Here is a 14,340-nt window from a genome sequence, read left to right on the forward strand (position 1 = left end):
AAACTAACTAATTGTTCACTAAAATCAAGAAATATGGACCAAATAAGAGTATGATCTTGTTCCCCTCCCTAATTTACCCTAGTACATTTAAAACTTGGGTCAAATTTGCTTCATAAGTAGCTCAAGCACCATAGAAGAGAGAGAAAAACAAAACTTTAATTACTCACTAACCAACCATTAAAACTACAAAAAAAGTGTGTAATAGTATTTTCTTACCTTCTACAACCTCTCCACCAAAGGATTTGAGATCAAAACCTCCCCCCCTGAGTAGAGCAATTTTTGGGAGGTGCCTAAGGCCACCCCACATTTCTTTCACGGGTTGAAGTGAGTGACTCGATGAGGAAGAAGGTGCTACAACTGTTTTATATGTGGGTCATTTGTAGGGGCGGCTGGTGATTGAGCCGTCCCTACAAATCGGAGCTATTTATATGGGGGCCATTTATAGGGGCGGCTCAATCACTAGCCGCCCCTATAAATAGCAACGCCGGGGGCGGCTGGTGAGTGAGCCGCCCCTACAAATCAGATCCAAATCAGACCCATTTATAGGGGCGGCTCGTATCACCAGCCGCCCCTGCTGTTCCATTTGTAGGGGCGGCTGGTGTCTGGGCACCCGAGCACGGCACTGTAGGGGCGGCTACATCACCAGCTGTCCCTACAAAAAATTCGACCCGTTGCTAAATATCGTTTTTTACGTAGTGCACCAAGGAGATTCTCAAGTGGTTTGAGGACGCTTGGGGGCAGGCTGCTAGCCATTTATAAGATAAGTGTGTATAAATGTGTGTGTGTATATGCATGTGGAAATATAACCTATTTATTTGACATTGAAGATAAATAATTGAGATTGCAAAGCCATTTATAAGATTATAGTACACTACGCCGACGCTGAAAATTAATGGTATAATGGGTCAAAATGTTGATGTCAAATCTGCATCTGAAGATGAAGAAGAAGGACAGATATTTGGGTGGACGACGAACCATTTTAAATCGTAACTTGGTACCACGTATCACCATGATTGAATGCAATGGATGCTATTCAAGTGCCGCTAGACCTATATACATTTGATACTGGCATTCTGTGCCTCTACTCGATCTACAGTTGACATATATACATGGGAGAAGAATAGAATAGAAGTGCAGCCCTAGTGAAAATGTAGACACAAATCTTCTTCCTCCTTAGGAGTGGAAGGTGTCGGGAAAAAGCCTACCACTGCAACATTTCATGTGCTGTTGTTCTATTGGCTTATTTCATCTTGGGAAGGTCTTAATGGACAGTGAGCAGAGGGTGTTCAATCAGTGGAAGGCTGTCGACCTTGCGCAAGACAAGTTTGCACGAGACTACTTGAGAGAAATGCAGCATGCATGATCAGTGAGGCGACGAGCAGACGGTGTTGGCTCGAAAATGGTAGAAACAGAAAAGATTAGAGCACTCAGTCTTATACAATCCTATTGAAAAGCTTTGAACAGCCCTCAGGCTTATATACACATGGGACACCGGCCAGTTGGTAACTGTGTCTGTGTGGATTCAGAACGGCGCAGCATGTGGGTTAACCATGAATATCAATGTGCGGTCTATGGTGACTACAAAACCTATGCAACTCTCTAATAGAACCTGCTAGCACGTCAGTAGGAGAGCTAGAGGCTAGAGCATGTCAAATACTACTAGTAGACAGTCATCAACTGTAGCCACTTTGGAAGGCCACGACACTGTATAAAACAATAAATCAACAATCACTTTTTCATGAACGTGGCTTACCATGTGCTTTGTTAACAGAAGGATTAGTCAACAGTTGATGTCCACTTGAATTGCAGTAGTAGAGCATAGAAGCTGCAGTACAGGTACATGAGGATTATCTACAGACGGCATTCCAATTTAGTTGTCACCTATTAGTGTCATTGCCTCTCTTCGGTTGCACCAATGACTTGACTTCGCTATCGCCAAGGATGCCATACAATGTACTCTCTTCATACTAAAAAAACTTGTCATTTTGAGGATTCAGATTTTCTCCCACAAACCACATCATTGTAGTACTTATTAGACACTTGGTAGGACCCACATGTGCATTAAATCAACCCTTCTCCAATCATAGCCTTCGTAGCATTTGGAAGCTAAAATACTCTAGCACTTAATTAATAAGAGCATCCATGGTCATTTCACACATCTTTCAGTCTGTCAAAATATCCTAAAACATCAAGATTTTTAGGATAAAGGTAATACACGTTGTGGGGGAGGTGAGCAAAAGGGCAATGACTCCAGCTCCAGCTTTAGCCGCCGCCTTTCCAACCATTCATCATTCGCAACATTGGCAGCCCGGGTCAGTACCGAACAATGACCGAGGTCGACAGCCGATCATCGAAAGAAATAAGAGCTGCTCAACGGTCCTGGCTGCCTTTTGAAAAACCAACTGAAGGCTGGAGGTTAATACAATAGATGTTGCCGAACTACGCCATGTCGCGGGGTAGAAACCGCGACAAGCATTGTTGTTCGCCGGGTGTCACTGAGTGTGGGTCTCCAGTGGCTCAGGTGGACCCAAGAACACAGATAAGATACGGCGATGTATCCTGGTTCGGGCTATCGGGGCGTCCAGCAGTAGTAGTTCTTTGTATTCGAGAGCACCAAAATCGGGGGGCTACAACAAAAGTGTGTAAGAGATTTGAAAGGGGATCGCTCGGTGCTATCCTAGGGCTCATCGCCGGTGAGCTTGCTTCCCCAGCGATGGAGAAGAAAGACGGAGGGGAGGAGCGCTCGGTCGCTCCTCCGCTACAGGAAGAAGGAGCATTAGTGATAAAATGATGTGGTGAAATTTATCTTTGACTAATGCTCATACTATTTGTGACAAGTTTCATTGTGTCCACGTCCTTTTCCAATTTACTAAATGTCTTCAAAATTGATTGTGTTCCAAAGAAATAATATAAGGTATCCCTTTTATGAGGCATTATTGGATCAAGAATTGAAAGAAGTCCCAAGCTAAACCCATTTAAAGTAGCTTGTGGTAGTTTGTAGTTTGTACATACAGATGCATATGTGTATGCATGCAGCAATATAATCTGTTGGTATTGAAGATAAATAATGGAAACTGCGTAGCTATTTATAAGAGTGTCCATTAATCTGGCGAAGAAAATTGATGTTATAATGGGGGATCCTTGTGACAAATCTTTATATCTCAAACTGAAGGACAGGTATTTTTGTTGGAGGTTGGAACCGTTTCAGATCGTAGTTATGACATATGACCACCACTGAATGCAGTGAATATGCTTTAATTTGTGAGTGCCACTGCACCTTGATACTGGCATTGTATGCCCCTACACGGTCGTAAGCTACTATATATACACTGGAGTGGAGAAGAATGAAAGTGCATAGTGAAAACATAGACACAAATCATCCTCCATAGGAAAGGAAGGTGTCAGGAAATATCCTACCACTGAAAAGACTCCTTATGCCGTTGTTTCACTGGCATCTTCCATCTTGGGCAAGTCTTAATGGACAGTGACCGTAAGGTGTTGGATCAATGGAACTGTCTAACATTCCCGATATATACAAGATCGCACGAGTCTGAACCAGGGCCTTGGGGCATGATCGGATACTCAGGCTCAGACGTGGAGCTACATGTCGGCCAACGTGGGCTAGCTGTGCCTCCCCTGGCTCAGGAATTTTTTTAGCAATTTAATGATTCATCAGTCAATGGCCCATGTAAAACTTGAGTCTGGAGGCACAAAAGTTACAACTTACACGGATTACTTGTCTCCTGACTTCTGTCATTCCGATTGATGATCTACAGCAACGCCCAGTTGCTCACCATGGAATGCAATCGCCCATCGCCTCACCTTCCTATGGCCAGTCAGCTCGTTACCTCATCAGCCATCCGGAGTCCAGAGCCGCGTGCGTTGACGTCGTCGCTGTCTGCCTGGCTTGGAGCTCTTTAATTGGTTGCCCTTGAATGATTTTAAAATAGGAGAAATGATTTAATTATGTATTTTATGAGCATTTAAATTTATAAAAATAAAAATTTTATTAAAATTAAAACCAAATATAAGGTCTACATAGATGTTGTGCATTCATGCTAATGCATATTTATTTTATGATGCTTGGGTTTGATTAAAATTTGCAAAAGAATTTGAATTTGGTTGGGCTTTGGATTTGAAAATGAAATTGAAAAAAGGGGGAATTTCTTCCTCTCCTTCTTTGGCTTGAGCGGCCCAGCTTTCCCTGCTCGGCCTTCTTTCCCGCCACGCCTCCGCTCTTCTCGTCGTGTTGGCTTAGCTGGCCATTTCCCCGCAGCCCGGCTCCACTCTTCATCTCTTGCAGCCCATTCCAGCAGTCTGCATCGCAGCAGGCCGGCCCAGTCGAGCCTGCGTCGCCCGCGCTCTCCTCTCTCCCGTTTGGTTTCGCTGACGAGCCGGCCACAAATGTCAGCCACATCGTCTTCCACCTCGCTGATCGTCTCCTTCACGGACTCTCTCTGCGTTGGGAGTCCGCAACCGCCCCGACTCTGCCTTGGTGTGCGCTCCAAGCTGTTTCGTGTCCATAAATACCGAGCCCAGTGTCCCGCCGCCTCCATCAAGTCGCCGAAGCCACCTCGCCTCGTCCCGAGCTCATAGTGCCGCCGCTAGCCCTAGCCGCCGCCGCCGAGTTCAATCTGCCAAAGCCGCACACTTCTATCCGCTCCACGCCGCTGTAAGTTGCCTAGTCGAGTTTGTCTTGTTCTTCTCTTTCTTCCTGGTGCTTCGGTTCGTCCAGCCGAGGTCCGTAGGCCATATTCCATGCGCGCCGCCCGCCTCCGGCCATGGCGCCGCCGTCGGAGCTCGCCGCCTACACGCCGATGTCTTTTTCCCGCTCGATCTAATCTGCTCCGTCCGATCGTGATCCGACGGTGGAAATCAACTCGTATCGATTCACCCGGAATTTTGGAAACAAGCCCCTGAAGTTTTCTATGTGTTAACCCGCGGTCCAAAGTGTATTCCTAAAATACGTTTTCTTCTTCTGAAAACGTAGTTTCTTCAATTAGATACAAAATTCATTTTCATCTATTTACAATTTTGCCACTAATCTTGTTTTAGCCATAAAATCTTCGTTTTAACTCCGATTTGATCCGTTCAAGTTGCGTTAGTTTCGTAATTGACTAATCTACATGTTCATACTACTGTTAAGTATGTTTTCAACTTTTAAAATTCGAAGTTAGATTTAATCTATTATTTTATTAAATGACATCTTGTTTAATTTATAACTTCTTTATTCTAGCTTCGATTTTTGTGATCTTCGTGTCTGTGTGTTCATAGCGAGACGTAGATTCAGTTTTATAAACTTTTCATCTTGAATTTATGCTGTTGGTGTACTGTTCTAATCTATAGTCATTGTTTGCTATGCATGATTGCTTCTGGATGCTGGTATGTTGCTATGGTTATCGAGTATAGACGGTGAGCAATTTATGGGTGATCAAGAGTACTACTTTGACGAGCAGGATCAATAGGAACACTTTGTTCAAGGCAAGTATAGCATGGGATCATCCTTGTTTCCTATCAACTTTAATACATTTAATTCATATTGCATGTGTCACCTTAATAGGGATTCCCTAGAATTGAACTTATACCTTGTCTCCTATGGGATATGCATTGGGTAGCTTTGCTAGTGCTCAACTAAACCATGATCTTGTAACTTAACTAATGGTATATGCAATAAACATTAAAACATGACTTTTAGCAACTTGAAAATAGGGGGCTGGAGTGTTTAGCTACTTTCTAAATGCTTCAGATTCCTCTCCCTAAGGACTTATCTGTAAGCGAACATCCAAGACTTATAGTACAACTGTGAGGGCTATATGACTCTGGCTTTAGCTCAGTGTGAGGACCTTTTCTAGCTTGTTAGAGGTTACCTTTATGGCATAAGAATGGCTTGCCAAATCGGGTATAGGACAACCTCTACTCTTATATGTGTAGCCGTGATGGAATTGTGCTATTCGACAGAGGGTTCCTATATCTGTTTGCCGAGTGAATTTAATGACCCTAACTTGTTAGACGAACCTTTGAAAGGCTTCATAGTGAACCCTGCCTGCTCACCTTGAAAGTGTTTTGGGAGTAATTAACCCGGGCATATGGGTATCATGACTCACAGTAAAAGTGTACAACCTTTGCAGAGTGTAAAACTGGTATATCAGCCATGTTCACGGTCACAAGCAGCCTTGGACCCTTATGGAATAGGTGATCACTAAGAATTATCCGTTTATGCTATTCATTATTCTTGTTTACATTAATCATGTGTTTACTATGGGATTAAAACAACTTGTTGCTACTCTTATGCTAAAATTGTGACAACTAAAAGCTGAACCCTATGTTACACTTGTTGAGTATGATATGGACTTACACTTGTTTATTTTCATTATTTGGATAAAAATCCCGGATGGGCAATAGATGGCTATGGTAATGATGACTTTCATGAGGATTACTAGACTTGTGGTCAACCAATTGACGTACCTATGATATGGAGCTTGCGCGAGAGATTTTTCTTTATACTTCCGCTATATTTATGTGAAGACTCTGTCTTATTATACATGATGTAATAAACACTTGTGATGGTACTATCTATAATTTAGTCGGCTTATGTGTGTGACTGATCTTTGGACGCATATAAGATTATTTATCCCATTTTATCCTTAAAATCGGGTTTGATAGATTGGTATCAGAGCCGTGTTGACTGTAGGACGCAAGCCTAGTTAGCAATGGTCGTTTTAGCCTCTTTTGCTTCACTCATTTCATGCTTCCCATCTCACTTTTGTTATTTGCTAAATTTTATGCTTCTTTTGCCTCACTCTGTTATGAAAATTATTGCTTCTAATCTGACCTAATCTAATTCTATAGATGCCTCTGCGCTAATAAGATCGCTCGCATCAGCACCGGAGGCTACTACCTACCTCATGGCTTGTATGAGTCCATGGAGCCATGTGAGGAGGAGGAAACCTAGGAGCAAGAAGTTGACTCAGCCAGCACCTGCACCTACGCCTGAGTCATTCTAGGAAGAGCCCGAAGAAGAACCCAAAGAAGTGGAGGTCATTGTATTGTTTGATGATGATGATGATGAGGATGCCAGTCCAAGAAGATCAACCTACCCTTGCCATGGGATGGACTACAATGATCTGGTACAAGCTGGGGTGTGAATCCTCTATTTTACACCACCGACTTATGGGAATTCTTCAGACCTACTACGCTGATTGGGATGCAGCTGTGGAGTATGTCTGCAAAGAATATACGCACCCTCTGGAGGACACTTATTGGAAGACTAGGGCAGTGCATCTCCATTAGGGATGAAGAGAAGGAAGCATATTAGCTAGACTCAAGCTATTCACATCATGCTCGTCGTGCCACCATGGAAGATGGCATAGAAGATGCAGCCGCTGAAGCATGCATGGGTCTCCGTGGCTGCCGTTTTGAGGATATGAAGGAGTACCAATATCGATTCCTCCCTCGCCAACACCCTGAATTGGAGTGGGCAATGATGGACCCTCAGGGCATGGATCCAACTACTCAAGTTATGGTACACTTTGGCAGTGAGTTAGTAGGGAAGATTCGGCGACTGGAAGATCAGTTAAAGGTACAACAGGAGACTCTTAGGAGGTACCAACAAGTGATTGATGACCAAAGGGAGTGCCTCAGCCTACCAAGGATATATGAGAAGCTTCCCCATAAACCTTGCCCATAGGTGTTGGAGTTCCTTTCTATGTAATAAGACGTTATTAGCAAGGGTCGAGTTGAGTCAAGTCAAGTCTAGTAGTGTGGTGTGAACTTTGGTGTGCCTAGTTGATTTATTATTATGTTTATGTGTAAGTTAGATTTTTGTAATGAGTGCTGGAACTTTGTGGGCATGTCCACAAGATCCATAGTTAAGAATATTAAAGTTTGAGGCAATAAATAAATAGTTGGGTTTGGTACATCTTGTTCTCTCGGATCTGTTTTTTGGAACAGTCTACCCTTATCTCAATACCAATCTAAATCTACTAGACCAAAAATTATGAAATTTTTATAGGAACAACTATACTTAAGTATATTTCTAATGCCTCTAGGAATCACCCCTATATCTGATCTTGTTTGAGAGATATAGCTATTTCAATTTGAACTTTCTACGCAGTCTGGAATTTACAATAGTTTCGGCTGTGTCCTATTTTTGATTAATCTAACAATAGAATCTGAGCATGTGATATGAATAAAAGTTGTAGATAATTTCTTTAGCTTTCCAACCGTGTAAAGAACACCTCCTTTGGATGTCTAGAACATGAAATATGACTGTGTTTACCCAGCTGATGATGTTGGAATTCGTCTAGAAAATTTGTAGAATGTATTCTATATCTCTATAAGTGTCTATAACTTAGAAATCACTAAATTTTGAATATTTGTGTTGGATATCAGATGTATGGAAGAGGAAGAGGCTGAGGTCATGGAGGTGTTCCCCCACATCCACCACCGCCACCGCCACCGACTATTGAGCAACTTTTGGCAGTGCAGACACAACTTATGCAAGTTTTGATGCAGAATCAACAGAATCATCCAATTGGTGGGTCACCGCATGATAAGCAGTGGTGAATTCTTGAAGGGCCACCCCCCTGATGTTTTCACATGCCACTGATCCAGTAGAAGCAGATGATTGGTTTCGTGCAGTGGAAAAGCAACTCAACATAGCGCAATGCGATGACCAGTAGAAGGTGTTGTACGCGTCAGGATAACTTCAGGGAGAAGCTCAAGACTGATGGGAGGCATTTGAGTATGGACGTCCCACTAATGCTCCTCCTATCACCTGGCAGGAATTTAGAGAGAATTTCAGATTCTACCACATACCTGAAGGATTGATAGAGCTGAAGCAGGAGGAATTCAGGGCTTTAAAACAGAGATCTATGTCGGTAGTTGAGTATCGTGACAAATTTGCTCAGTTGTCACATTACGCTCCGAATGAGGTGGCTGATGATGCTGATAAGCAATGCCGCTTTCTCAAGGGTTTGTATGATGGCCTACAACTCTAGCTTATGTCCGTTACATACCCTAATTTCTAGACGCTGGTAAATCGCGCTATTGTTATTGACAATAAGCGCAAACAGATGGAGGCTAAGAAGATTAGGCTTCAGGGACAGGCCTCTAGAAGCAATACTCATCCACGCACCAACCCTCAGCAAGGCTTCTAGTAGAGGTACCAGGGACCACCTAATCTATGGAATCACTAACTAGAACCAGCAGCGTCCACCATACCACAAGTAGAATGACAATCAACGTCCCCAGCAGTAGAGTGGCCAGCAGACACCATGACAGGGAGCACCTAACAACACTCCCATGAAGACCAATGCACCTAGCACCCCCAATGTATGCTATCGTTGTGGAGAAGTTAGGCATTATGCCAATCATTGCCCCAAGAAGCAGAATCAGCTAACATCCCAGGGTCAGCACAGTAATCCAAAAAGGAATACCTTAGAATCCAGCACCCAACACGGGAAAGGTGAATCATGTGTCTACAGAGACGGCACTTGCAGAACCAGAAGTCATGCTCGGTATGTTTGATGTTAAATCCACTCCTGCCACTCTTCTTTTTTATTCTGGAGCTTCACATTCCTTCATATCACAAGCACTTGTTAGAACGTATAGCATACCCTTATGTGCCATGAAAAATCCTATACTAGTAAACTCACCAGGAGGTAGTATGCAAGCTTCTTATCGTTATCTTCCAACTAGTCTATCTTTAAGGGGGGTAGAGTTCAAAGTGAGCCCCATTATGTTGAGAACATCTGGCATTGATGTGATTCTAGGTATGGATTAAATGAAGCAAAACCAGGGCAGTAATTCAGTGTTAGGAGAAAGGTTTCATTCGTCCTAGTTCATCACCTTGGGGAGCACTAGTTATATTTGTTGACAAGAAGGATGGTACCCAGAGGATGTGTGTTGTTATCGGTCACTAAATGAGGTTACTATCAAGAACAAGTGCCCGCTACCTAGAATTGATGACTTATTTGATCAGTTGAGAGGTGCTTGTGATTTCTCTAAGATTTATCTTCGTTTTGGTTATCATCAGCTGAAGATTCATGCAACTGACATACGCAAGACAACTTTTACTGTGAGGTATGGTTTTTATGAGTACACCATTATGTTCCTTTGGATTGACCAAATGCACCTGCATACTTTATGTACTTGATGAATAAGGTGTTCATGGAATTTTTGGATAAGTTTGTGGTGGTATTTATCGATGATATATTGGTATTATCCAAAATGGAAGAAGACCATGCTGAACATCTAAGGTTGGTCTTGCAGAAGCTCAGGGAATACAAGTTGTATGCTAAGCAAAGCAAGTGTGAGTTCTAGTTGAAGGAAGTTTCTTTCCTAGGCCATGTTGTCTCTAATGGTGGAATAGCAGTAGATCTAAGCAAGGTGAGAGATGTGTTGAATTGGAAACGACCAACCGATGTGGGAGAGATTCGAAGTTTCTTGGGATTGGCTGGATATTACAGAAGGTTCATAGAAGGGTTTTCTAAACTTGCCAAGCCTATGACAGCTCTATTGGAGAAGAATGCTAAGTTTGTGTGGTCTAAAAAGTGCCAGGCTAACTTTGAAGAATTGATGAAGATGTTGACTACAATCCTAGTATTGGTTTTGCCAGATTTGAGCAAGAACTTTTCTATCTATTGTGATGCATCTCGTCAAGGTCTTGGATGTGTTCTTATGCAAGAAGGAAGAGTAGTGGCCTATACATCCCGATAGTTGAGAAAGCATGAGCTAAACTATCCTACTCATGATTTGGAGTTAGCAGAAGTGGTTCATGCTCTAAAAATATGGAGGCACTATCTTATCAAACATAAGAGTGATATCTATACTGATCACAAGAGTCTGAAGTACATTTTCACTCAGGCAGATCTGAATATGAGACAACATCGATGGTTGGTGTGGGGGGTATGACCCCGAATACCCATGGCAAACCACATGGGCTACACCCTAGGGGCGGCCCAGCCCATAAGACAAAGCCTTGCGGGGCACAGCGCTGCTTGGCACGTCCCGCAAGACACCGGGAAGATATCCTAAAGATACTACGAGACCTATTAGGATACATATGATTCCATGATTCTTGTAATCTGTTATTACTTTTCGGTTATCTCCTAGATCTAACCGACTTGTAACCCTGCCCTCGGACTATATAAGGCAGGAAGGGACCCCCTCCAAACACATGCAATATCATACGATAGCCAATATAATCCAACAGACCACAGGAGTAGGGTATTACGTCATGCCGATGGCCCGAACCTATCTAACTCTTGTGTCCCTGTTGCCTTCTTGTTCTCGATTACATGTATCTCTGTCAATCAATCTACCTTCATAGGATACCCCTCGGAGGACTGTCGATGATATTCTATCAATAGTTGGTGTGCCAGGTAGAGGTGTGCATGCTGTTTCCATGTCAAACAAGATGGCATGTTTTGCAAGCTCTTTGTCCCTCCCAAAGCCTGGCCAGATCTTCACAATCGGATCGATCTCATGGATCATCAAAGTTGATGGAGTCGGAGAGCTCATCGAGCCGGTGCAGATCAATACCACGCCGATCACCCCAACACCTACGACTGCAGATCCGATCTTGGAACCACCTCCGAGGTTGCTTTCACCGACAATTCACCGCTCACTCCCCCACTACCCAAGGAGGCAAATCAACAATAATGATCTGATCACATCCATCGATCAGGTTGGCCAGAAGCTCACCGATTGCCTCTCCATCATAGAATCAGCTCTGACCACTCAGGTCTAGCACCGACCACCCTTTGATTTAGATCTATCGAAGGCGGGTCAGGAAACTCTAGGGGTTATGGCCCTACCCCTTGGGCTCACCAGTGTTGCCACCACATATCAGGATGCCCTAAGGGGAAAATTCACCGACCAGGTTGGAGATATGCTTCCTCTCGCCGACCAGCTCCCGTCAGCTATCAACATGCTACATGTCAGCCGATGCCCCAAAGCATCCCTCCAAACCATCCTAGAGGGGAATCCATACTCCAAGTCCTAGGGCTCTATGGAGACTGTCACTGAAACCACCGCTGAACAACCTCCTTTTCCTCCCTTCCGTGGAGGCGCAATCTTCAACATTAGTGTTGATAGTCCCCCGTGGGAAGGGGAAACCAGAGGAGGACCGCACCGCCCTGCGTCAATAGGAACGTCAACCATGTGTAGAGCTAAGCAAACAAAGCTGCCCTTGTGCTAGCCATGGCTGCTCGCAACGATCAGGTCGACTCGCAAGGAAGGCCATGCCAACTCCAACGCAACCTTGATGACAAATTTGTCTGTGTTGATGGCCATGATGTCTACAAGACCACAAGCACCAACTTGGCCATGGCCGCCAATGAGCTCGCCTGGCTCCTGCAGACACCGAAGGTCGCCAAGGTCGTTGCCATGCTTAAAGCGGTGCACTGCCAGGTCAACGAGATCCACCAGGATCAGAGACCTTCCTACTCGATGAGCTCAATTCGCCGATCAGCCGCACCAAGATCTAATGGCTACCCCAGCAAAAGTCATTTTGCCGACTAACACCACAATGATGGACAACCTATCTAGGGGGAGCCAGTGGCAACCACGTCGAACACCCTCGCCAACACAACCAGGAAGTCGACCAGGACGTCCGAGCACACCTCAACAATATCTGAGATGCGCGATGACGTATCGACGAGTGCCGTTTTTCTCGCCATGAAGAAGAAGTACGCCGTCGTCAAGAGTACGAGCAAGAGTTTGGTAATCCAGACTTAGCCCTCTAGCCACTCAACGTCGACAACACCATAGATCACAACGACGACGATCCCAAAGGGCCCCGAGCATTCACAAGGGCACTACAGACACTCCAGTGGCCTCGTGGTTTCAAAATCACTAGGGATGAGCCCTACGAAGGACGGATGAACCCCACACAGTGGCTACGAGCTTATGCCACTACCGTGCACACCGCCGGGGGAGATACTAGCGTCATGGTGAAGTATCTTCCCGTCATGCTCACGCCAACTGCAATGAATAGGTTCACAAGCCTCGCCCTGGACTCCATTGGATCTTGGGAAGAGCTAAAGAAGGTCTTCATCGACAACTACATGGCCACGTGTGCTCGGCCGGGCACCAAGCATGATCTAAACCGCATTTACAAGAAGCCGTCTAAGCTCCTCCATAGCTACATCAGATGCTTTTCCAAGATGAGGAATTCTATTCCCAACATCACAGAAGCAGAGGTCATCACCGTCTTCGTCCGAGGACTCCATCACCATGACCTCTGCTCCAAGTTCAAATGCAAGCCACCTAAGGGGATCAGCGAGATGATAACAACCGCCGATCAGTATGCCGACGCCGAAGAGGTCCGAAGTGCGCTTCAATGAGGATGCGGGCATTCATCGCCCAACTCGCTGTAGCGATGAGCGACCTGATGACTGGTGCCATAGTGACCACCGCTATTATGACCGTAGTCTCATTTAGGACAGTGGCCGTGATCGGCCAAAAGGATCCAAATCTAGGTCAATATCGCTGCCGCCGACTAGACCACATCATCACCGCCATTGACGAACCTCACGCCAAGCGCAACTATGATGAGCAGTATAAGAAGATCCTCGAAGGCCCATGCCCTCTCCACAAAAATAGCAAGCATAAGATGAAGGACTACCTTGACTTGGCTAAGGAGTTCTAGACTAAAAAGCCAGACGACAACAACAACGACAGAGCCGGAGGCCACCGACCACCTAGTGGCAACAACAACGCCTTTTAGGATCACGACAAAGTGGTCACCACCATCTTTTGGGGCCTCGCTGCCGCCGAGAGCAGAAGAGATCGGAAGCTCACTACCCGCTAGGAGCTCACTGTCAACGCGAAAGACGCCATCGCTAACCCTAGCTATCGCCCCTGGTTTGAGGTCCCCATCACCTTCAGCAGGGCTAACAATTGGGCAGGACATCTATTACACATGGACATTTCCCCCTCATCCTTGATGCAACCATCCTAGAAAGTGCTTTTCAGAAAAAGTGCTCGTCGATGGTGGGAGCGCTCTGAACCTCCTCTTCGCTAGAGCCCTAAAGGAGCTAGGGCTTGGGATAGGGGACCTCACACCCTCCGACTCCTCCTTCTAGGGTGTGGTACCTGGCAGGGCATCCATACCGCTTGGAGAGATCATCCTCCTGGTATAGTTCGGCATGGCTAGCAACTACCATGTCGAGCACATGAACTTCTACGTCGCCAACTTCAACACCACCTACCACACAATACTTGGTCGGACTAGCTCTAGTCCAAGTTCATGGCCATACCACACTATGCATATCTGGTGCTAAAGATGCCTTCGCCTATAGGAGTCCTATCCCTATGGGCCAACCTCTCCATTGC

Source organism: Miscanthus floridulus, chromosome 4 (assembly GCF_019320115.1).
Source record: "Miscanthus floridulus cultivar M001 chromosome 4, ASM1932011v1, whole genome shotgun sequence".
NCBI classification, from domain to species: domain Eukaryota; kingdom Viridiplantae; phylum Streptophyta; class Magnoliopsida; order Poales; family Poaceae; genus Miscanthus; species Miscanthus floridulus.